We start from the raw sequence: 24,216 nt of genomic DNA, 5'->3' as shown, positions 1-24,216 counted from the left end.
TTAAGGATACCTGATTGCCGCTGAGCAACTTGTGGAACTGCTTCGTGTGACTGAAGAAGCGGAGTGTAACGACAGAAGTCGTACTCTCCTATTAAACAACGTCGCGTACGGCGTGACTGCGTCTTTAGACGAGCACCACCCTGATGCAAAAATTGCCTTATATGAAGGGCACCACAGGTGCTTTAGAAGATACTGGCCTTTCTACTGTTGAATGACATATGGAAAAGCACAAAATTGGTGAACTAGTTGTCAAAAAATGGTTCAAATGGCTCTGAGCACTATGGGACTCAACTGCTGAGGTCATTAGTCCCCTAGAACTTAGAACTAGTTAAACCTAACTAACCTAAGGACATCACAAACATCCATGCCCGAGGCAGGATTCGAACCTGGGACCGTAGCGGTCTTGCGGTACCAGACTGCAGCGCCTTTAACCGCACGGCCACTGCGGCCGGCAACTAGTTGTCAAAGACACATTGTGTTCTGTTTGATGCAAACGCTTCACTCCAGTCACACGTGTGGTCTGCTGTTCATTACGCTCGTATTTTCTGGTCTGGTGTTCATTACGCTCGTATTTTGTTAGTAAGGCGAGATTACGGAATTGTATCGAACGCCTCCCGTAACTCAGCGAAGAGAGCATCGACGTGGGAACGGAGCCGACTGGGTGTCACGATGCTGTTTGCGGAATCCTTGTTCATTCCTACAGAGAATATTTAACGTTATCATCATCGTCATTTCAAACATTAGATCTTTTTATTTTATGGTACTTATCGCTTCCTTGGTCTTCCTTGACTTTTTCCAACTGGCTGAAGTCATTTTTGTGGTGTCACCGCCAGACACCACACTTGCTGGGTGGTAGCCTTTAAATCGGCCGCGGTCCGCTAGTATACGTCGGACCCGCTTGTTGCCACTATCAGTGATTGCAGACCGAGCGCCGCCACACGGCAGGTCTAGAGAGACTTCCTAGCACTCGCCCCAGTTGTACAACCGACTTTGCTAGCGATGGTTCACTGAGAAAATACGCTCTCATTTGCCGAGACGACAGTTAGCATAGCCTTCAGCTACGTCATTTGCTACGACCTAGAAAGGCGCCATTACCAGTTACTATTGATACTGAGTCATGTACAGTCAAGAGCGACGCTCACCACTAATGTATTAAAGTTAAGTATTCCACCAGCTACGTCCGTTTTTGTGAAGTCTAATTTCCTTGTCCTGTTCCAGACCTCACGCCAGCCTGCGTCAGCTAAAACGCGTGCCTTTCGGCTTCCTCTAGTACTCCTGCCAACCCACAACAATTTTATCTTGAGTGGTAATCTTTCTCGACTCATTCTTCCGAGATGTTCTTTCCAATTTATTTCATTGTCTTGTGTTTTATTGAAGATGTTTAATATATTCAGTTCTTCCATAATTTCTGAATTTCGTAATCTATCGACTCTTGTGCCTCCCGTTACTGCTCTTAGGAATCTCAGCTCCGTTGCCTGTATTCTGATTTATTGAGTTTTATTTGTAACCGATGATTCACTTCCGTAACAACTGCCGTTGTCTTATAAAAATTCAGTAATGTTTCTTTCCTCGTTTTATTTTTTGACACCTGCGTATTGTTCCACACATATTCCCAACCTCTCCTAATTTCTTCTCTATGCCTTCGTGCTACTTACATGTGACGTCACAACGAAAATAATTAATGCGTTTAACCTGTTTTATGGACCTATAGTTGATCACAGTTTTTGTCCGTACAGGACATTGCGCTTTGAAAGCCGTGCATTTTGTCTTCCTTTCTGAAATCGTGAAATGGTACTGTTCACAAACCTTAGCCGTAAATGTCTTCCGGGTTGTTGATCCTTATTGTCCGCCTGCAGTGCGGCGTCGTCTGCGTATAAACGGCAATTCAAGCGGAATTTACTGTTAATTCCCTCGTCAGAAATCTCTTTCAATTTCCGAACTACGTGATCTAAATAAGTGTTGAAAAGTATGAGTGAAATACTGCACTCTTGGCTTACTCCTGTGTTTGTGGCTATAGGCTGTGGTACAGTGACTTTTATATCGAAAATTACAGGTTGAGGCTGGGTTGTTTGGGGGAGGGGACCAGACAGGCAAGTCATCGGTCTCATCGGATTAGGGAAGGAAGTCGGCCGTGCCCTGTCAAATGAACCATCCCGGCATTTGCCTGGAGCGATTTAGGGAAATCACGGAAAACCTAAATCAGGATGGCCGGACGCGGGTTTGAACCGTCGTTCCCCCGAATGCGAGTCGAGTGTGTTAACCACTGCGCCACCTCGCTCGGCCGGAAATAACGGTGGTATGTTTGTACAGACTGCTTTAAACATTTATTAGGTGTTGCGAATATCCTCTTCTTCTCATAATTCCCCACAGTTTTTTTTTCCTTCAACATTAATAGTCAAGGAACCCTAAATGCGCTTCCCTAATATGCTCTCAGTTTTTCGATTATTTGTTTAATTCTAAATACTGCATCTGTTGTCGACCTGCCCATCCGAAATCCAATTTGTTCTTCGTCTAAGATAGTTTCAGTTGTAACCTTTAACCCCTTGTTCGTTATTCTTGCACGAAGTTTGTACACGGTGTCAGGTAAACAGATTTTTCTATAATTCTCGCAGCTATTGCGGCCTCATTTTTAAAATGGTGGTACCACCTCAGCTTGTGACCTTTCTTCTGGAATAGCTCTCTTTCTTAGCACGTATTAAAGAAATGCAGTAATCCCTTTTGTAGTAGAACGGCTCCATATTTTAGCTGTTCAGCGTTCATCCATCCATACCGGTAGCTGTTCTGTTTTTTGTGGACTTGAGGGCTTGTCTCAATTGATCCATACATTAATGGTCTACATATCCTATTTCAGCTTCATCCTCTGTATTCTCCGTGGAGCATGTACCACAAGTAGAAGAGCATAAGACGAGTCCCAAAAGTCTGCAACATACCGACGTCAGCGATATAGGCGTCTCATTATGTGCGTCTGCCGTAAGAATCTTGCTGAAAATAGGGGTGATGTGCGCGTTTTTCCCAATCAGTACGTACGCGTAGTGACGTACAGTAGAGAGCTGTGGGGTACGGTAGGATGCTGTTAGAAGAGGAGCAAATGTGCAGTAGCGTGGTGTGGGGCGCGTAGACGAGCCAGCTGGCGACCAGGCGGCTGCGACCCAGAAATGCAACCCCGTCCACTGGAGACCACACACACACGCACACACACAGCTCAGCTCGGGACGTGAACCGTGTTGGCACGGCCCGCCGTCCCACTTGGCAGGGCGCGCCGGTCTACACTAGGCTGGCGCTACGCGACGTGACGCCCCAGTGACGTCTCGCTGGCGACCTCTGTCTGCCCGCTCCCCAGCAGTCACACTCCGGCCCCCACTGCTGGTTTTGGCATCGCCGCACTCTTGGAAAAACTAATAACAAAAACTCCGTCAGCTGCCATTACTCTACTCTAAGATGAACGCTGCTGTGACATGAAGTAATAATAATGGCGTGGGGTCATGAGTCCTGTAGCCTTACATGCTGAGGGCAAATACTGACGTAGTCCGTACAGGTTGCAGACCCTGGAGTTAGCTCCTTAAGTGGCAGCTGGCAATAGGTTGCTGTGTCTCGTGCTTGAGGAGCATTCAGTAAGTAATGCAACGCTTTTTTTGTCGGCCGAATTCGGTTGAAAAAAATGCGGAATTTGGTGTGGGTCACCGTGGAATATTCCCGCCTCAGCCGCTATAGTTTCATGAAGTTCCGATAGGCCGTAGAAATGGCATGTCTAACGGAGGTGCGTTCCAAGCACTGAGTTTCTTTTGATGGAAAACCAAAGCATCACGGATATTCACAGGCGCTTGCAGAATGTCTACGGAGACCTGACCGTGGACAAAAAGCACGGCGAGTCGTTGAACATCGCAAGAAGGTCGCGCAAACCTGCCGGATCTCCCGCTTGCCGGCCGTCCGCACGCAGTGCGCAGACACACATTCGTAGTGATGGACGGACCACAGTGAAAAACACCTTGCTTCGCAACTGGACGTCTCTGCTGGTAATGCCGACACTCTCTTCCACTAGTTGGGGCACCGAAAGGTTTGAACGCGCTGGGTTCCAAGCTGCGTTAACACAGACCATAAAGAGAAATGAAGGACCATCTGTGCGGAATTGCTTGCGCATTACGAGGCTGATCGTGACGCGATGTTTCCTCCAACATTGTCGCAGTTGTTTAAACGTGGGTACATCAAAAATGGTTCAAATGGCTCTGAGCACTATGCGACTTAACTTCGGAGGTCATCAGTCGCCTAGAACTTAGAACTAATTAAACCTAACTAACCTAAGGACATCACACACATCCATGCCCGAGGCAGGATTCGAACCCGCGACGGTAGCGGTCGCTCGGCTCCAGACTGTAGCGCCCAGAACCGCACTGCCACTCCGGCTGGCGTGGGTACATCACTCCGAATCGGAAACAGAACGGCAACCCATGGAGTACCACTACCCCACTTCTCCTCTGAAGAAAAAGTTGAAAGGCGCTCCCTAAGCCGCTAAGAGAAGCTCACAAAACTTCGTTGAACTGTTCTTACTTATTCTCCCGTGAATCCGGGATCTCGCAGCGTTCAACTTCTAGGCCCAATGAAAGAACCACTGTGCGGGGAACAGTACGTGATGGGAAGGTTACTGATGCAGCAAGGCGATGACTCCGACGTAGACCAGTAGAATGGTACCATGCGGGCATTCAGGCCCTCCCAGTAAGGTGGCGTAAGAGTGTCGCATTGAACGGATATTGTGTTGAAAATGAGTGTTTCTAAGCCAAAAGAGTGGGGAATAAAATTATGTATTAGAATCGTGAAAAGCCAGCCGCGGTGGCCGTGCGGTCCTGGCGCTGCAGTCCGGAACCGCAGGACTGCTACGGTCGCAGGTTCGAATCCTGCCTCGGGCATGGGTGTGTGTGATGTCCTTAGGTTAGTTAGGTTTAAGTAGTTCTAAGTTCTAGGGGACTGATGACCTAAGATGTTAAGTCCCATAGTGCTCAGAGCCATTTGAATCAATCGTGAAAAAATGTGTCACATTGCTTACTGAACGCCTGTTGTAATTTACTCTGGAGTGACCGCGTTGGATTAACCCTCACTACTATTTCAACGTGCAGAGTGTGGAGAAAAATAATGAAACACCGTGAGAAATACATCCTTGAACATAAACGCAACCCTCCCGCTGGAGGTTCGAGTTCTCCCTCGGGCATGGGTGTCTGTGTTGTTCTTAGCATAAGTTACTTTAGGTTTCGAGGGTAATCCCAAAAGTAAGGCCTCCTGTTTCTTATAAGTACATAGACCTGTTTGTTTCTACAATGGTTTAGATCAGTTTACAGCTTGAACATTTAGCTATTTTTCGACATAATCACCATTTCTGTTGATGCATTTTTGTAGACGATGTGGCGGTTTTTGTATGCTCATGTCATACAGTTCGCCTCCATGCTGTTCAGAAAGTTATGAACCTCTATTTCCACCTCGTCGTCGCTTTCCGGCCAAATCTTCTTTTAATCTAGGGAACAGGTGATAGTCACTGGGCGCCAAGTCAGCACTATAGGGTAGGTGGGTGATTATGTTCCACTGAAACTGTTGCAGCAGAGCAACGGTTTGTCGAGCGATGTGTGGCCGAGCGTTGTCATGGAGAATGTGTACGCCCTTGCTCAACATTCCTCTTCGGTTCTGAATTGCCCGTTTGAGTTTTTTCACAGTCTTACAGTACCTGTCAGCGTTAATTATCGTCCCAGTGGGCATAAAGTCGACCAACAATATCCCTTTCCGATCCCAAAAAACGGTTGTCATGACTTTACCAGTAGACTGTGTTTGTTTGAATTTCCGCGGCTTTGGCGAAGAAGGATGCCGCTACTGGCGTGATTGTTGCTTGATCTCAGTTGTAAAGTGGTATGCCCAGGTTTCGTCACCCGTGACATCTGAGTCCAGAAAGATGTAGTGTTCGGCTGCAAGGCGGTGAAGAAATGCGCGGGAAGCATCAACTCGTTGCCGCATGTGGTCTTCAGTCAGCATGCGTGGCACATATCTTGCGCACACCTTCCGGTAGTTCGATGTTTCCGTTAAAATTCTGTGAGCGGTGCTTCGTGAAATCTCAGGAACCAACGTGCAGAGATCATCCAGGGTGACCCGCCGATCTTCACGCATGCTTCTTTCAACCTTCAACATTGTCTCCTCAGAAATTTATGGTGTCCCGCTCCTTTGTTCGTCGTGAATTTCGGTCCGACCAGCTGCAAACCCTCTACACCATTTTTGACATCCATGCACGACTCACCATACACTTCCGCCAATTGGCGATGGATTTCAATCGGCGCAGTGTCCTTTGCGTTCAAAAACCGAATAACTGCGCGCAATTCGCACTTGGCGGTAACATCCAACGGGAGCTCCATTCTCAACGGCTGCCAAGCCAAGACTGAGCGCCTCAGCGCGGCGTGCCATGTTTACACACAGCGCGTGAAGCACTCTTCATAACAGTGTGACCAACTGCCACGCAAACAGAGTTGTGTACTTATAAAATAATTGGAGACCTTACTTTTAGGATTACCCTCGTAATTTAAGGAGTGTGCAAGTCTAGGGACCGATGACCTCAGCAGTTTGGTCCCATAGGAATTCACACACGTTTGAACATAAACGCAGATACTAATCAAGCCTGCAGGTTGTGCTGTTGTGTTTGACTACTAACGGCACCAGTGCACCTCTGCACTGTTCTCAATACGTTCCCAGAACATTAATAGGAAAAGACATCCAATACTGTAGAGCTACACTATTGATGACGAACAGCTGGAGACAGCGTCTACCGTACGATATCTAGGCGTAACTATCCAGAGCGACCTCAAGTAGAATGGCCATATAAAACATGTAGTAGGAAAAGCAGACACCAGACTCAGATTCATCGGAAGAATTATAGGAAATGTAACTCATCCCCGAAAGAAGTGGCTTTACGGAGCTTGTTCGCTCGATTCTTGAGTACTGTTCATCTGTTTGAGATCCCTATCAGGTAGAACTGATAGACGAGATAGAGAAGATCCAACGAAGAGCGGCGTGTTTCGTCACGAGATCGTTTAGCAGGCGAGAGACCGTTACGGAGATGTTACAAGAGATACGTTTTACATCATCACTGAAATTTCTGGACGGCACTTTTCCGGATGGGTCAGTAAACATATTACTTCCTCCCACATACATGTCACGTATTGACCACGAGCAGAAAATTCGAGAAATTAGAGCCGATACGAAGGCTTACCGACTATCATTCTTCCCACACACTATTCGGGAGTGGAACAGCATGGAGGGATCAGGTAGTGTTACCGAAAGTACCCTCCGCCAAACACCATTACGTGGCTTGCGGAGTATGACGTAGATGTTCTGTGTAGTTGTGACTGCATTTGTCGGAGCTCAGTGCATTCGAAAGTGAACCAATCGTTAGTGCTCATATAGTTAGTGTTTCCGTAACCAAGTTACCCCAATAGTTTGGTGTGTCAAGAAGCGCCCTATCGAATAGTTTTACCGCATACAGGAAAAGCGGAAAAGCATCGTACGCTAAGTCACAACGCTGACGAATGTGAGTGTTCAGTGATCGTGACATACGGTCTTTGAAGAGGATTGTGGCGAAATATGCTGGGCAGTCAAATGAAAACCGAACACCTGTTACAACGGGACCATGGAAAGGTTCCATTCAAAAGTAATCACCACATGCGTACTGGAGACGATCAGTTTCTGTGCTGAAGAACACGGTAGGCCTCTAATGGCTCCATAACCGCATCCAGTCTTGCACTTCCCTGTCCGACAGAAACCGACGCACACGCATGTGTTTGTTCAGGTCGCCATAGATATGAAAATCGCACGGCGAAAGATCCAGGCTGTACGGAGGATGTTGCACGGATTCCAATGAAGTCGCTGAAGCGTAGCTTCCGTCCGATGGCAGTGTAGGGGCGGGCAATATCGTGCAACAGCATGATACCATCCGACAACATTCCTGGGCCTTTTGACTTCATGGCTTGTCGCAGTTCCTGCTGTGTGTGTTCATAGCGCTCGAGGAACTTGACGAGCAGAGGAAGCCCTCCACAACGCGAATCGGACGGTCATTGACGCTTCTACAGTTTGGTCGGGAAAAACTGCAACGTTCTCCGTACAGCCCTGATCTTTCACCGTACGATTTTCGCATCCTTTGCGACCTGAAGAGAGAGACTCGTACACGTGCGTTTCAGTCGGACGAGATAGTCGAAGACTGGAGGCGACTTTGAATTCGTCAGCGGGCGCCAGCGTTCTACAAAACAGGAGTTAATCGTCTCGTTTCCCAGTGGGATAAATTGTCTTACCGCGTCAGGTGATTATTTTTGAGTGGAACCATTCCACGGTCCTTGTTGTGCTGGGTGTTCAGTTTTCATTGCAGTGCCCCTTATATCAGACCATGACAGCTGCAAAAATCTCTGCAGAGGTGACTGTCGAACTCGCGAATTCTGTCAGCACCAAAACAGCACCAAGGGGGCTCCATAAGCAGGGATACGCGGGGCGAACTGGATTTCGAAAACCAGACACCAGTTATGCAAATGCCCATAACAGGAAAACGTGGAGCCGAAGCCATAAAATCTGGGCTGTGGATCAGTTGACGAGTGGCATTTGATGCGATTGTAGTTGGAGTCACGAACGATAGCGGCCGACTTTAGGCTCGTGAATGCTCTGCTGTGAATGCCGCCATTGCTGACGATTTTTATTCAAAATTTAAGCAATAGAGGTTCGACTTCGAGAGCAAGGCCGTTTTAATTACTAATCAAAGACACTACTCCTAGACCACATGTGTTTCGGCTTACGATGTGTCAGTGCCATAGCCTTGGCCCCTTTGCCCACCGGACCGAACACCACTGGATTTTCATTTCTGAGAGTCCGTGGAAACCCTGGTCTACGAGACATTCGTACAACAAACACAAGTAGCAGCTACAGTCATCCACGATATGCCGGGAATCTTTCAAAGGTTTCGACAAGGCATCACACAAAACGTGTCGACGTTGGTGGCGTCATACTGAGGACCTTGTGGCGGCGCCCCTTTTCCTCCGTGATAAGTTGCTCGGAGGACTGCACGCGAATCTGGGGATCGTGTAACTGTCCTCGTAATTTTACAGTATTTCACGATAGTATTTCAACCCTGCTTTATCGTATCTGACCACACAGACATTGCTGAGGGCCAACTTGAACGTTCCAAGTCTGGTGTAAGATCACCGCTTCCTTAGAATAACTCAGTTGCTTCGGATGAACGAATTGTTATTTACGAACGTACACCATAACTCTAATCAATCCAGCGCTAAAGTTCAGTGATAAGTCCTCACGATCGTTCCACTATATAAACCAGTAAAATACACAATACTTAATCACTTGCAACAAAATTGCAACTGCATGCCATTTCAAGTCACTAATGAGCCTTTATAATGATTCAGTATAGTCACAAAATTCGACCTAGTCTATTCAGCGTCGAATACATCAGTAGCCATCCACATGTTCGGGTGTAACGGGTATAAGGCCAGATGCTTTTATATGTGGAACCTTAATACAGTACTGGCCATTAAAATTGCTACACCACGAAGATGAGGTGCTACAGACGCGAAATTTAACCGACAGGAAGAAGATGCTCTGATATGCAAATGGTTAGCTTTTCAGAGCATTCACACAAGGTTGGCGCCGCTGGCGACACCTACAACGTGCTGTCATGAGGAAAGTTTGCAACCGATTTCTCATACACAAACAGCAGTTAACTGGCGTTGCCTGGTCAAACGTTGTTGTGATGCCTCGTGTATGGAGGAGAAATGCGTACCATCACGTTTCCGACTTTGAATATGAATTCGGTGGGTTCAGAAGGGGAATGCGCAACGCCGTACTGGATCCCAACGGCCTCGTATCACTAGCAGTCGAGATGACAGGCATCTTATCAGCATGGCTGTAACGGATCGTGCAGCCACGTCTCGATCGCTGAGTCAACAGATGGGGACGTTTGCAAGCCAACAACCATCTGCACGAACAGTTCGACGACGTTTGCAGCAGCATGGACTATCAGCTCGGAGACCATGACTGCGGTTACTCATGACGCTGCATCACAGGACGCGTGCGATGGTGTACTCGACGACGAACGTGGGTGCACGAATGGCAAAACGTCATTTTTTCGGACGAATCCAGGTTCTGTTTACAGCATCATAATGGTCGCATCCGTGTTTGGCGACATCGCGGTGAACGCACATTGGAAGCGTGTATTCGTCATCGCCAAACTGCCGTATCACCCGGCGTGATGGTATGGGGTGCCATTGGTTACACGTCTCGGTCACCTCTTGTTCGCACTGACGGCACTTTGAACAGTGGACGTTACATTTCAGATGTGTTACGATCCGTGGCTCTACCCTTCATTCGATCCCTGCGAAACCCTACATTTCAGCAGAATAATGCACGACCGCATGTTGCAGGTCCTGTACGGCTCTTTCTGGATACAGAAAATGTTCGACTGCTGTCCTGGTCAGCACATTCTCCAGATCTCTCACCAATTGAAAACGTCTGGTCAATGGTGGCCGAGCAACTGGCTCCTCACAGTACGCCAGTCACTACTCTTGATGAACTGTGGTACCGTGTTGAAGCTGCATGGGCAGCTGTACCTGTACGCGCCATTCAAGCTCTGTTTGACTCAATGCCCAGGCGTATCAAGGCCGTTATTGCGGCCAGAGGTGGTTGTTCTGGGTACTGATGTCTCAGGATCTATGCACCCAAATTGCGTGAAAATGTAATGACATGTCAGTTCTAGAATAATTTATTTGTCCAATGGATACCCGTTAACCGTCTGCATTTCTTCTTGGTGTAGTTTTGTATGTACCCACATCAGTTGTTTTCCTCTCGGTCGAAGAGTCATCCACATGTTACAATCTTCACTACCTGATGTTTTCTGCACGTTTGTACTGTGCGACTAACTTCGCCTGTCAGTATAGACTGTTTTCGTCCACGTGTCCACACAAGGACACCGGACCTGGTGCCCAGGGCCAAATAAGCAGGAATGTCCTGCTCTTGCAATTTGTACCGGGTGGTTATAATTAAACTTTCGGTATTGAACACGTTATAACACGGAAACTAATTGCTGTACGAGAACCAGACTTGGTAGCATTAATGTACAGAACATGGGGTGCATGATTTCCATGCGTCACAGCACCACCGTCCAGTTCCAACTATGGCCACCAGATGCCGTGATGGGTCATCGTGATTCATAGTCTCACGCACATAACCAATCGCAGTGCACTTGTTGACGTGTCAACATGAGCTTGGACAAAAGGAGCAGGGCATTAGTGCTGAAGCTCTATCATCAAAACAACAGTAATGCTGCAGCTGCAGTTCGAGAATATCGCCGGTTGAAAGGATTACGCAAGGATCCCCTTTCTCCGTGAGGAGCATGAAGAGGAAGTTCGATTCAGATGGAGAACTGGGCGTCGCTCCGGGAAGAGTTGGTTGATGAAATCGTTGTTGCTATGGCATACAACGCTGCGCGCAATTCCCGATCGTCAGGCAGTGCACATGCTGTGTCATGCCAGTTAAAAATCCTGGCGTCCACTCTACAGAAGGTGGCTCGAACCATTCCCAAGTGGTATCCGTACAAGATCCATATTGTACAGCTGGTTGCACCACAGAACGCAGAATGATGTGTTGACATCCCACAAGGATTGAAGTTGACGAGGGCTAGCCCTAGACCATCGTATGGACAGACGAAGCTCATTTTTCTCTGTCGGGTGCGGTGAACACACAGAATTGCCGAGTGTGAAGAATTTCGCCTCCAGTCACTGTGCATGAATTTCCTCTGTATGGTGAACGTGTCACCTTACGTTGTGTCCTCGTGGCTACGTTCATCATTGGCCCCATTCTTTTTTGAACAGGTTGGCCCTCAAGGACCAAAGACGTGCAGTGTGAGTGGCCAGCGTTACTGCGATATGCTTCGCCAGCATCTCATACCCGCCCTACAGGAGGGAGACGCATTGAACTCGACAGTTTACATGCAGGGTAGGGCCCCACCGCACATCACTTGTGGAGCTCACGTATTTCCGCCAAACACATTAGGAAACGATCGAATTATCAGCCGATCGTTTCCAAATGCTTGGCCGGCAGGATCACCTGATGTTATTCCGTGTAATTTCTGGTAATGGGACTACCTGAAGGACAGGGTTTACCAGAGTAACAATTCACACGTGTGGTGATCTGAATAGCAGCATATGAAGAGAGGTATCCGGCATATCTAAGAACATGCTTCTTTGTGCTGAGCTGAATGCAATCCTGCGCTTTCAAACTCTTCTGGACACTGATGGGCGCCATGCTGAGCTCCTTTTGTAGCAGTAACGGTACCGTAGCGGCACATCAAGAAAGTGTTCCAGTTGAATTGATTCTGCATTGTTTCTCTTTCCTTTGTCCTTCACATTAATGCTACCAAGTTTGGTACTCGCACGGCAGTTATTTTCCGTGTTATAATGTGTTAAATAGGGAAAGCTTAATTATAACCACCCGGTACTGAGAAGTTCTTTCCGGACAGTGATTGCCACTTCTAAGCTGTCCTTAGAGTTCATCGGCATACTGAAATAATAAATTATATTAGAATAACAGACAGTCGATACAGTCGGACGGCCACTACCTTGTGTATTACAGATCGTAATGTAGGTTGTCTCCGTTTACTCCTTGCCTAGCTTAGATAGTCCAAACTACTTACATCCTCTTCCACAGTTTAGAGGCCCAAATTACGCAAGCCGCCGCCGGGGCGACGAGCTGAAAGGTACGTCCAAGAATTATACTGTACATGTATCCAATGTGCACCACAATTAGTATCGAAAACTGCAGGTTTGAAAGAGTACGTAGGAGAACGTGTGGAAGAATGTTCCCTGAACTGACCCTGTATATAGTCTTGACTCGCTGCTGTAAAAGTCGTCACCCTGCAACACTTGAAGATCTGGAGCGATTTAGGAAAACCACATAAAAGCTAAATCTGGATGGCCAGACGGGGCTTTGATCAGTCGTCCTCTCGAATGCTAGCCCAGTGTGCTGATCATTGTGTCGCTTGTCATGGCACCGTTACTCGGGTATTGCCCGTCAGTCTGGGAGAAGTACCAGATGGGATTGATAAGCGAAAGTGGAGAATAACGAAAGAACAGCTGCGCATTTCGTCAGAACATTATTTAGTAAGCGTCAGACACATGTTCATCCAATTCCAGTGGCAGATGGTACAAGAGAGGCGTCGTGTTACTCGGTGAGATTAACCATTAAATTCCTCACTGTAAGATCATAACAGTAATGTTTCTTCTTAATTCTCTCTCTTCTTAATTTACAAAATAGATATATTTCTGTTTTCGAAGCTTTAGCACGTCATCAAGAGACGTGATTGAGTCCCATAGTGCTCAGAGCATTTTTTTTTTTTTTTTTTTTTTTAAAGAAAATTACACGTACTAAGCAATGCCTTGATTACACTGTTCCGATATTAATGAGTACATATGTGTATGACATGAAATTATGACATGGCATTATCGGCGGAGAGACACCCATTCCCGTCCCCTTCCTCGCTGCATGGTAGTCGCGCTGACCACTGAGGCGGATACACGTCAGCTGCCTGTTACAACTATGATAACTACAATTAGACCTTTCTTATACCTGTAAAATGTAACTTATGCTCTGTCGACCAGTTTTGATTAACATCGTTGTAGCAACAATTATTCAGCTAATAAATAAATGTGTGAAAACAGTGCAAATGCGAGTATTGTTAGCGCAAGTAGTGACTAACGGCATCATGCCAACATTACGTGACTTTGTTTGAAGACGTTGCTTCTCTGTTGTTTCCTGTTCACGTCGATCTATTCCTAAGATACCGATTTGTTCGAATTCAGTACGTGTGGAGATTTACCAGGATTCATTCCAAGTATTCTCGACTGTGTAACTGTTCTATGTACCTCATTAAATCGCAAGGCATTTACGCGAAGTGTACGATCTTCGCAACAATGGATCTCGCTCCTCGGCGTATCAATGTGGCTCCCGCCAATAGCGGTGTAGTACGGGCGCTGGGCCGGCGGCGGCGCGCACATCGGCCGCTGCTCTGCTGTTTTGTATGCTGGCTGGAACGGCGACAGTCGTTTCTTTGGCCGCGGGCCGTGGAATGTCGCCGGCAGCCGGCGCGTAGCTCTTTGACTCCGCAGTAACACAGCTTCCGTTTTCGGTCGCCAGTTCACAAAAGTAGAGGGCGAATTCTTTCTCGTGCCCGCAGGACCGCATTCCACTAGTTTGGTTTGCTAAGTTGCACGGGAGTCTATAGTGAAGCGTACAACGCGTGCTTTCGTTTTCCTATAACGGACATCAAGCCATGTAAGTATTTGTCTATACTAACGTATCCGTATCATTAGATATAAATTACTTTCCACGTTGGCACGCTTTGTAATCTTGCTTTGAGTTTAGTTTATGGAATAGAGGTACGACAAAACTAACGGGCACTGGGTTGTTTTCATAGGTACTACATAAACTTCGAAGAGTTATAGAAATTGAATTCCAACTCCAATAACTTACATAGCCGCCGACAGTGTGTTGTGTTCGAAGTTACATTGATATCCGACCATCTCTCCTTAGGACATTTTTAAGGCAGTGTGATGGCCAAAAACCTCGTTTCAACATCTTTAGCCACTCACGAAGCAAAACGTTGCACGTGACTCACCGTGTACATAGGAAATGTGATGCTAATGAATATTGAAACTCTTGTTTTAGTGATTGTTCACCTCATCTGCCGATGCAAATCTTTGTCTAGAAAAGTCAGATTCTGGTACTTGAGTGTAAGGGGTTGGAATTTATACAATTCTGGACGAACGCTATTGACAGAATTTCCAGCAAGTTGCGCGATTTGTGTGTACTTATACGATCCGACATCTTCATTTTTTACAAAGGAACGATAGAAAACTTGCTTTCACGTTCCTCCGCTCTCTTTGTATTCGAAACGAGGAAAATGTTGCACCGACAAATATTCTTGCTATAAATGCGGAAAGTCTATACCGACTTCCATATTATTGTCAACAAAGCGAAACCGTTGAACAGCGGTGTTGGCAGCATTATTTGTGCCAAAAAGGGGGAAAATTTCCTCGTGGCGTATATACCCGTAGGACTGCGAGACAGCGCGCGACGGCATCTGGCGCTATTGAAAGTCAACTATCGGAGGGGAAATTTTCTGCCGATGAATTTTCTCGCAGCCCGCGCGCCGAGAATTTTCAGGAAACGCCGGCGTATTGTTCAGACGGCGCGGAATATTACTGTGAACTTCTGTTTTTGCGCTGTTAAACGCGCACACCGGGAAGGCTTTCAAATCATCCTGGCCGGCTGCTCACGACCACTTAACGCCCCGCGTTCTGGCAGGGAACACCACGGCGCGGGACTCTTCCGTAGGACTTTACGATCGGTCGTGTTTTGAGGCCAAATTTTGGGATAATGTCGAGCGCTTTTTCAGCTGGAGATAATTACACTGCTAAGGAGAAATTCCAGAGCTTACACAAAACACACGCACGTTTTGTGCATACAAATGGAACTGTAAATTGAGTGGATGCCTCGGATTCGTAAGAGGAAAATAAATGCACCACGCAGGAATTAGCCGAAAAGGGCGGAAATCTGTACGTACATCCGTTTTTAAGATACAGAAATAACAGATAAGCTAATGCAAAGGTCTATATTTTCTGAATTGATATTGTCTTTTACATTGCATTAGGTGTTGCAAATCACCTCCTTGGGCGTCAATGCACTTTTGCGCGCGCCCTTACACTTTTTACATACACTTTGCGCAACTCTGCAGCATCAGTTCTCAAAATTTTGTTACTAGTGTTGTCCTTCAAATCTTCTAACGTGTTTGCGTTATTTGCGTACACTTTTCGTTTTAGAATGCTCCACAGATAAATTCATACATTTTGCTGTATCTTTCCTCTTCAGTTCTTGGGCACATGTCATTTGTAGGGCTTCATCACAATACTGCTGAAAAGACATTGAAAAGACATACGTGAAACGTTTACTTCCTGAGATAATTCATGTGTCGACTTCTCGGTCTCCGGATCATTCGTATATGCGCGATCACGGCAGATGGGATTGACGAGTCTCTTTATCATTTTTTGCGTTTGCAACGAATCCTCTAGTACGCCACTATGCTACCAATTCCCGTATACTGCTCTTTACTGGGATAAAAACGTAAGGAAACTACTTTGCCAAAATTTCCTGCGCTTCTTTAAATGATCCGGTAGAAACGTACGTCCCCACTATTCTTAAAGGGGATACATCTCGCAGATACATTTACTTCAGACGTCTTAACCCTCAGACGGAGTTGTGACATCTTTGTATCACAAGTGGCGTTGTCGGGTCCAAAACGATGCAGCTTTTGTTTTTGTCTTGAGCAGTAATTTGAGAGAGGACAAGTTAGTCCCTCACCTATTATTCGTATACGGAAAATTATTAAAGATTTTTTTCAACCTGACGCACCTTGAGCGAGACTCTAGAAAGTTAAAAGTTAACGGCCTGAGCAGACGTTGATGGAGCCTGGTAGGGCGCTAGAAGCAGGAGGTATTTTTATGGTTCTTAGCTCGTAGAAACGGCATGTTTGGAGTTGAAAGCAAATGGCGGTGAGCCCTTCCCACAGTAAATCTCGCCGGACAGGTCCACAGCCGTACAGGGCAGACAGGGCAGCCCCTCGTCGAGAGAGGTCTCCAGCAGAACAATGCCGCGACACTTCCACTGGCGCCAGCCGAAGGCGACGGACTAAAGGGACGCGTCTACACAGTGGAGTCGTAAACCAGGCATTGTGTGCAGAGCCATGCGTAATAAAAATTCACAAATTTTCGTGTTCGCCGATACTGCAAATAGACCTGTGACCCACTTCCATCGGCCGCCTCGGTTGAATAAGAAAAATCCGGCGTCTGAGAAACGGTTAAAGATAGAATCTTTATTACACATTACGACTAACAAGCTCCAAGGCACAGGCGATTTAGATAAGGATCTTTAAGATTGTATCTGTCATCTTGTTGCTGTGGGAAGCGACACGACTTAAAAACATCTATCCCCTATGCGGAAAAAAAAACAATAATTGGCTGTTTCCTTTTTTTCCAGAGACGCATGTTTCTTACCTCTTGCCCTGGTTCCACATGAGTTTGTGCTGTCGTGTAGGAGGGCAGATTTAACGCCTCTAGAGCCCTATGATTGGCTCAAGACGGCGTGAAGGTTGTGTCGTTCGTGCACTTGGCGGGAAAACGTTTTTTTTTTCTGAAGAGGTGCGAAGCACTCGGGTGCTGTACTTTGGTCTGGTAAGAGGACTTCTGGTCGATGCTCTGGCATGTGTGGTTGGTGCTTGGGACCTGTCCTGAGACTGACTTCACTCGCGAGTAGTTTGGACTGGGGAGCCTGTGGTGAATTTTTACGGTACCAAAAGTGTGACTTCAAACATCTCGGTCTACTCGTTTGCGAAGGACACACTTCTTCCTTTTTGGTTTACCATTCTTGACGTTTGGTATCCGTGTGCGCTCTGTCGTATAAGTGAGCCAATTGATCCTTGGTAGACCAGCAAACGAGTGTGTCACACACTGAAATCTACCGTGATTTCAGGGCTCTGGTAGAGAGTAAATTGCAATCCGTCCGCCCGATCGCCAGAGCGTGAAATTTTTGCATTTCTTTCGTGGCAGCGATCGATTCATAAGTGCCGCCTCCACGTCTCACCTCCGCCGCACCCATCCCGGGGCCGGATTTTCATGCGCCTCACTGTGCATATGGATTAGCTATGTAGCTACAGAAACATTCAACATTAGCGTTTAATTGCGGGGAAATAACACTACAACAGTTCATTTGTTCCTTTCAGAAGCTTCAATTATTTATTGCAGAAATACATCACATCACATCCCGTTAAATCGAGATCGTCACCGTTACAGGAATTCTCGTCCCGACATCCCGACAAGACCCAATTTTGTCACGGTTTCCAAAATACTGGTACGAGCTTGGCTCAAGTACTGAAGCAACGCCATCTGTTAGCGCATCGTGTAAATCCAGCCTTCGGTAGGTTTATTTATGTCAGCAAGTTTACTATGACAAGGTCGTGTCACAAATGGCGTTGCACGTTCCGTATCCTGTGTCGACGATACAATCACCTTCTAGATCTAGCGCCATCATTCGAGAAAATAACAGACTTCTCCAGTAGGACGGGGCTGGAATTACTTAAGCAGCGCCACGCGGAGGAATCGGGTAGTTCCCATTTGAATAGCGATCTAACAAGACTATTCCTTTTAAACCTCATATCAACGAGTGCAAGTTGGTAATGTTTGCAGTGTTGACTGAGGATGTATAGGGCGTAAAGTGTATAGTGACGTGTACTTCTATCACTAAAGTGTCATTGTCGACTGTTTACCGTCTGAAAAATTTATCATAGCTTACGAAAATGCTTAAGGATGGGAAGAGGAAGTGTCACTTTTTGGATGATTACACGAAAGTGTAGTCGTTTGTCAAGAAAGCACGTAAGGATCAGAAAGCGTGTGAGATTTGTAGCTGAATCATTTCAGTAACTCACGGAGGTACGGCAGATCTGAGGCATCACGTTTCGACGAAGAAGCATACAAACAGATTCGTGGTAGCATCGACATTAAAGCCTATTTCTGCATTGGCGATTAGATAAATGCCAAGGAGGAATAGCTCGATGCATTTTCAGAACTAATAACAGCTTATAAAGTTGTCAAGTACCGTCAGTCCTTCAGTTCTGTTGTACCGTAAAACTGAATGTCGCAGTGTTTGCTGACTCCAAAGTCGCCGCAGAGCAGTCTACAACGAGGATCAAAGATACAGCATTGATAAAAATAATTTCGCACCATACTTCGTTTCCGAATGCATGAGACAATTGCAAGAAGTTTCATGTCACAGCATAGGCACGGCACGGACGTGTCGAACAACAAGCTGAAAAGATGTTTCCTTTAGTTGGTCAATATTTTACTGAAACTAACGGAATCCAAACGAAGCTGTTGAAATTTCATTCGCCAAATAACGAAACTTAGGAAACAATTCCACAGTTTTGTCTAGACACTTTAACACAACTGCAGATTGCATTGGATAAATAAATAGCTTTTTGTGGAGGCAATACCAATAACAACTTCGGGAAGCTTCATCGACCTGGCCAACGGAATGTTTCACCGAATTAAAGAACTAGGAGAAAATGTAGAACGAATTGGATGCCCTGCCCATATTCTCCACAATACTATACCAAGCGCTGCTGAAGTCGTTAAAATAATCGTCAAAAAATATTTTAATTATTTTACAATACACACGGTAATGATAGAGAAGCTGAAAGAGTTCTGCTTATACGTTGACCTCAAAAACAAAATGACTGTCGTTAATGCTTGCTGTTGAGAGAATTCTGAAGCTTTGGTTTCCATTAAAACAATTTTTTACGCCGAAGACGAGCCACCTCAAATAATTTCAGATTTTTTCAGCAGTCCGATCAGTGAAATTCACTTCATGTTGCAGCAGTCAAACTTGGCTCTGGCTGAAAAAAAAAAGATAAAACCGTGGAGAAGAATGAAGTCTCGAAAATTGAAATAAGAAATATATTAATCGACACTCAAAGGCGTGTGAATGAAAGGAAGGCTGCCAATTTTATTGGTATATGCAAAACAAGATGAATTTGCTATTTTATCTAAAACTGACATGGTGAGACCGTGGCTGTGTACAATTAATGTAGGTTAATTCTTACAAGGAAGAAAACAGCAACCAGCCACTATTAATACTGCTATTTATGTAGGTAAATAGCGCCGTTACCGGTTTCGAACTGGCAAGTTCATCATCAGACGGCTGTTCACATGATTTTCAAGATACACGGACGATAATGTAAAGTGTATCTTGAAAATCATGTGAACAGCCGTCTGATGATGAACTTGCCAGTTCGAAACCGGTAACGGCGTTATTTACCTAAATAAATAGCAGTATTAATGGTGGCTGGTTGCTGTTTTCTTCTTCGTAAGAATTAACCTACATTAAGATGAATTTGAACAAATTAAAGAACGAGAAACTTAACCCAAGAAATATTAATTTTATTTCGAAATTTGAGGAGGAGACAATGGCTTTCTGCTCCACAGCATTTGATTATTTAGAAAAATGGGCGATTTCTTTTAATAAATATCAAGTATTTGATTGGACGACGCTATCTGAAACACAGATTGGGTGGTGATTGAAAACCCTATATATGTGTATGCATATATATTAGTTATTTTTCAATATACATGGTAATGACAGAGAAGCTGAAAGAGTTCTGCTTATACCTCTGCTTGACCTTAAAAAAAAAAATGGTGTAAAGGTTTCAGGCGACGTTTTTCAGGAACGTGTGTACCTGAAAAACTTTTTAGAAACTCGGAAGAATGGAGGGAGTTTTTGTTTGTTAAGGAAATCGAAAATCCTGAACGAACGAATGCCAACTGCTAAAATTATGGATCTGTTTTCCATTCCCGTACACTACGCCACTATGGAATGAGTATTTTCGCTGATGTCGGTCCAGTGACTGATAAAAGAAATCGACTGCCGCCAGGCATTGGAATGAATCTTACAGTGCCACTTTAACTACAAGCTGATTTGCATGGAGTTTTATAAATACCAAAGCTTCTGAAAAATGTGTTGTGCCAACTACTTATGGCGCAACTAGTCCCTTGTAATTGTGTTTTGAATAAAAAGTAATTGTTTTAAATAAATTTTTACTTCACTTCTAAAACCCCGTCTCAGCGTGTACCACCGACCTCCCAATGCTGAGCGCTACCCACCTATCCGAACACCAGTGGTTCCCAACCTGGGGCAAATTACGCCCTGAGGGGTAAAATGAAATTTTTCTAGGGGTGAAAACACTAGGGTTCGATTGTATTAAGGGCACGAAACGAAATTATTTATTTCGAAAAGTTCATTATTATGATTATCGACTTTGTGTGTGGTAGTGTGATGTATGCTAGGAGATCGCAACCATCGTCTGGCGCCAGTACCGTTACTCGTTTAGAACCACCCAGTGCACATACAGCTAGTTGGCAGATACTGGAGGTCACCGTAAAAGTGCATAAGTCGCCAGCTTCCATACTCACAAGTTCGCAAACAAGGATATACACTCCTGGAAATTGAAATAAGAACACCGTGATTTCATTGTCCCAGGAAGGGGAAACTTTATTGACACATTCCTGGGGTCAGATACATCACATGATCACAATGACAGAACCACAGGCACATAGACACAGGCAACAGAGCATGCACAATGTCGGCACTAGTACAGTGTATATCCACCTTTCGCAGCAATGCAGGCTGCTATTCTCCCATGGAGACGATCGTAGAGATGCTGGATGTAGTCCTGTGGAACGGCTTGCCATGCCATTTCCACCTGGCGCCTCAGTTGGACCAGCGTTCGTGCTGGACGTGCAGACGGCGTGAGACGACGCTTCATCCAGTCCCAAACATGCTCAATGGGGGACAGATCCGGAGATCTTGCTGGCCAGGGTAGTTGACTTACACCTTCTAGAGCACGTTGGGTGGCACGGGATACATGCGGACGTGCATTGTCCTGTTGGAACAGCAAGTTCCCTTGCCGGTCTAGGAATGGTAGAACGATGGGTTCGATGACGGTTTGGATGTACCGTGCACTATTCAGTGTCCCCTCGACGATCACCAGTGGTGTACGGCCAGTGTAGGAGATCGCTCCCCACACCATGATGCCGGGTGTTGGCCCTGTGTGCCTCGGTCGTATGCAGTCCTGATTGTGGCGCTCACCTGCACGGCGCCAAACACGCATACGACCATCATTGGCACCAAGGCAGAAGCGACTCTCATCGCTGAAGACGACACGTCTCCATTCGTCCCTCCATTCACGCCTGTCGCGACACCACTGGAGGCGGGCTGCACGTGTTGGGGCGTGAGCGGAAGACGGCCTAACGGTGTGCGGGACCGTAGCCCAGCTTCATGGAGACGGTTGCGAATGGTCCTCGCCGATACCCCAGGAGCAACAGTGTCCCTAATTTGCTGGGAAGTGGCGGTGCGGTCCCCTACGGCACTGCGTAGGATCCTACGGTCTTGGCGTGCATCCGTGCGTCGCTGCGGTCCGGTCCCAGGTCGACGGGCACGTGCACCTTCCGCCGACCACTGGCGACAACATCGATGTACTGTGGAGACCTCACGCCCCACGTGTTGAGCAATTCGGCGGTACGTCCACCCGGCCTCCCGCATGCCCACTATACGCCCTCGCTCAAAGTCCGTCAACTGCACATACGGTTCACGTCCACGCTGTCGCGGCATGCTACCAGTGTTAAAGACTGCGATGGAGCTCCGTATGCCACGGCAAACTGGCTGACACTGACGGCGGCGGTGCACAAATGCTGCGCAGCTAGCGCCATTCGACGGCCAACACCGCGGTTCCTGGTGTGTCCGCTGTGCCGTGCGTGTGATCATTGCTTGTACAGCCCTCTCGCATTGTCCGGAGCAAGTATGGTGGGTCTGACACACCGGTGTCAATGTGTTCTTTTTTCCATTTCCAGGAGTGTATATTCTGAAGGGAAACAGCTGCTCCAGAACAAAAGTTGTCTAGGTGTCACTCTGGACAGGACGCTCAGTTTCGAAGGGCACTTACTGAAAACTGCCGCTAAGATGAACTAAAGAAACATCATCATCTTGCTGAAGCTTTGTGTAACAACATGGGGATCATCTGTTCCAACAGTAATGACATCCGCTCTTTGAGTGGCGTACCCTCTGGCAGAATATTGCGCTGCAGTCTCTATCAACAGCCAACACACCAGACTTATCGATACGCAGCTCAACCAGACTATGCGCATCGTCACAGGAACAATCACAAATACTCCAACTTTCTGGCTGCCTATCCTCAGCCGAATAGCACATCCATGTTGGGCGCCGTGAAGCTGCTCTCAGGCGGGAGTTTACAAAAATACCTGGCGATGATGACCTCCCTGTACATGAGGAGGTTCCTTTACTCACAGTCAGTAAACACGAAATTCTCTCCCGTCACCCACCTCTTCAAGATGCAACAGTATCTCTGGTGGACAACAGCAGACCGACGGACAGAAATATAGAAGAAAAACGCTGCCCCAAAAGAGCTGAAGATGCCCTTCATCTCGACTGTGCCACCATGGCAAGATCTGGTCAGCATTCGATGGAATAAGGACAAATAGCGGAAGGTGTGCTGACTCGCTGTCCAAATGACGATTAACAAAATGGCCCAGCTGTGACTGTGGGACAGAACGACAAACTGTTCAGCACGTCGTACATACATGTCTAAATCGATCCTTTCCTGGCGATCCGGAGGAGTTCTTGTTCTCAATTAAGGCATCAGTTGTGTTTATGTTAAAAAATTATCGGCTCAACCACTTGTTTATAGTGTAAAACACTAAGATTGACGCGTTTCGGAAGTCAAGCTTCCATCATCAGAATAATAAAAAGTAAAAGAACCTGTTAAAACTCGCTAAAATGGAACATGCACCAGGCACGATAAAATTGATAATAAAATTAAAACATCGTGGCTACTTCCCTTGTTGCAGCCGTGTCTTCCAAGGTGCATCTCCACATAGTCGTCAAAATACAAAAAACATTGACATTCACAACCACTACCTCTCATCCAGTATGGATAAAATCAAAGTTAAGTTGTGTTTGTTCAGTCGTTGCACGTAAGCCTTTCTGTGCTTTGTAAATATTGTACGTTTACTCAACAATCATGACTTTTCTATATGTAAACAATTGTATATGTATTGTTAAAGAAGAATGTTTCCTTTTTTGTTATGTGATGCTGGCGATAAGCTAAATAAATAAATTATCACTATTTCGTAAGACTGCAATACTGATTACATAAATTTCCGATAGTGACATTTATTAAAAACTAGCATTAACGCTTGACACAAAATGTGGTGTAGACAACAGCTTGTAACGCGACTGTATTAATATCATCTTCCTCAGATAGTCCACAGTTCCATCCATACTTGTACGGTGTACCATGCATCTGTAACAGTAAAATTGAGACATATACGTCACATATGTTCAAATATCAGGTGAAAGTGTATTATCCCAGATTCCGGAATGAAACAGAAATTGACCCATTATTAACTTCGCAACAGATAAGAACTAATTGACATCATCACAGTACAGCAGTAATGTAATGGCCACTACATTTCTGTAGAGCCTACATAATATTATTATTATTATATTAGTATTACTAGTGGCATTTGT

The 24,216-nt window shown here is 46.0% G+C and overlaps 1 protein-coding gene across 5 annotated transcripts in view; it reads left to right on the top strand.

The window, feature by feature from the left end:
• The window catches only part of LOC126106515 (fasciclin-2), a 905,782-nt gene that overhangs the window by 129,696 nt on the left and 751,870 nt on the right, over positions 1–24,216 (top strand). The window lies entirely within an intron of this gene.

Source organism: Schistocerca cancellata, chromosome 10 (genome assembly GCF_023864275.1).
Source record: "Schistocerca cancellata isolate TAMUIC-IGC-003103 chromosome 10, iqSchCanc2.1, whole genome shotgun sequence".
Lineage (NCBI taxonomy): Eukaryota > Metazoa > Arthropoda > Insecta > Orthoptera > Acrididae > Schistocerca > Schistocerca cancellata.
Note: the sequence above shows the minus strand (reverse complement) of the source record. Positions and strands in the feature narration are given on the sequence as shown.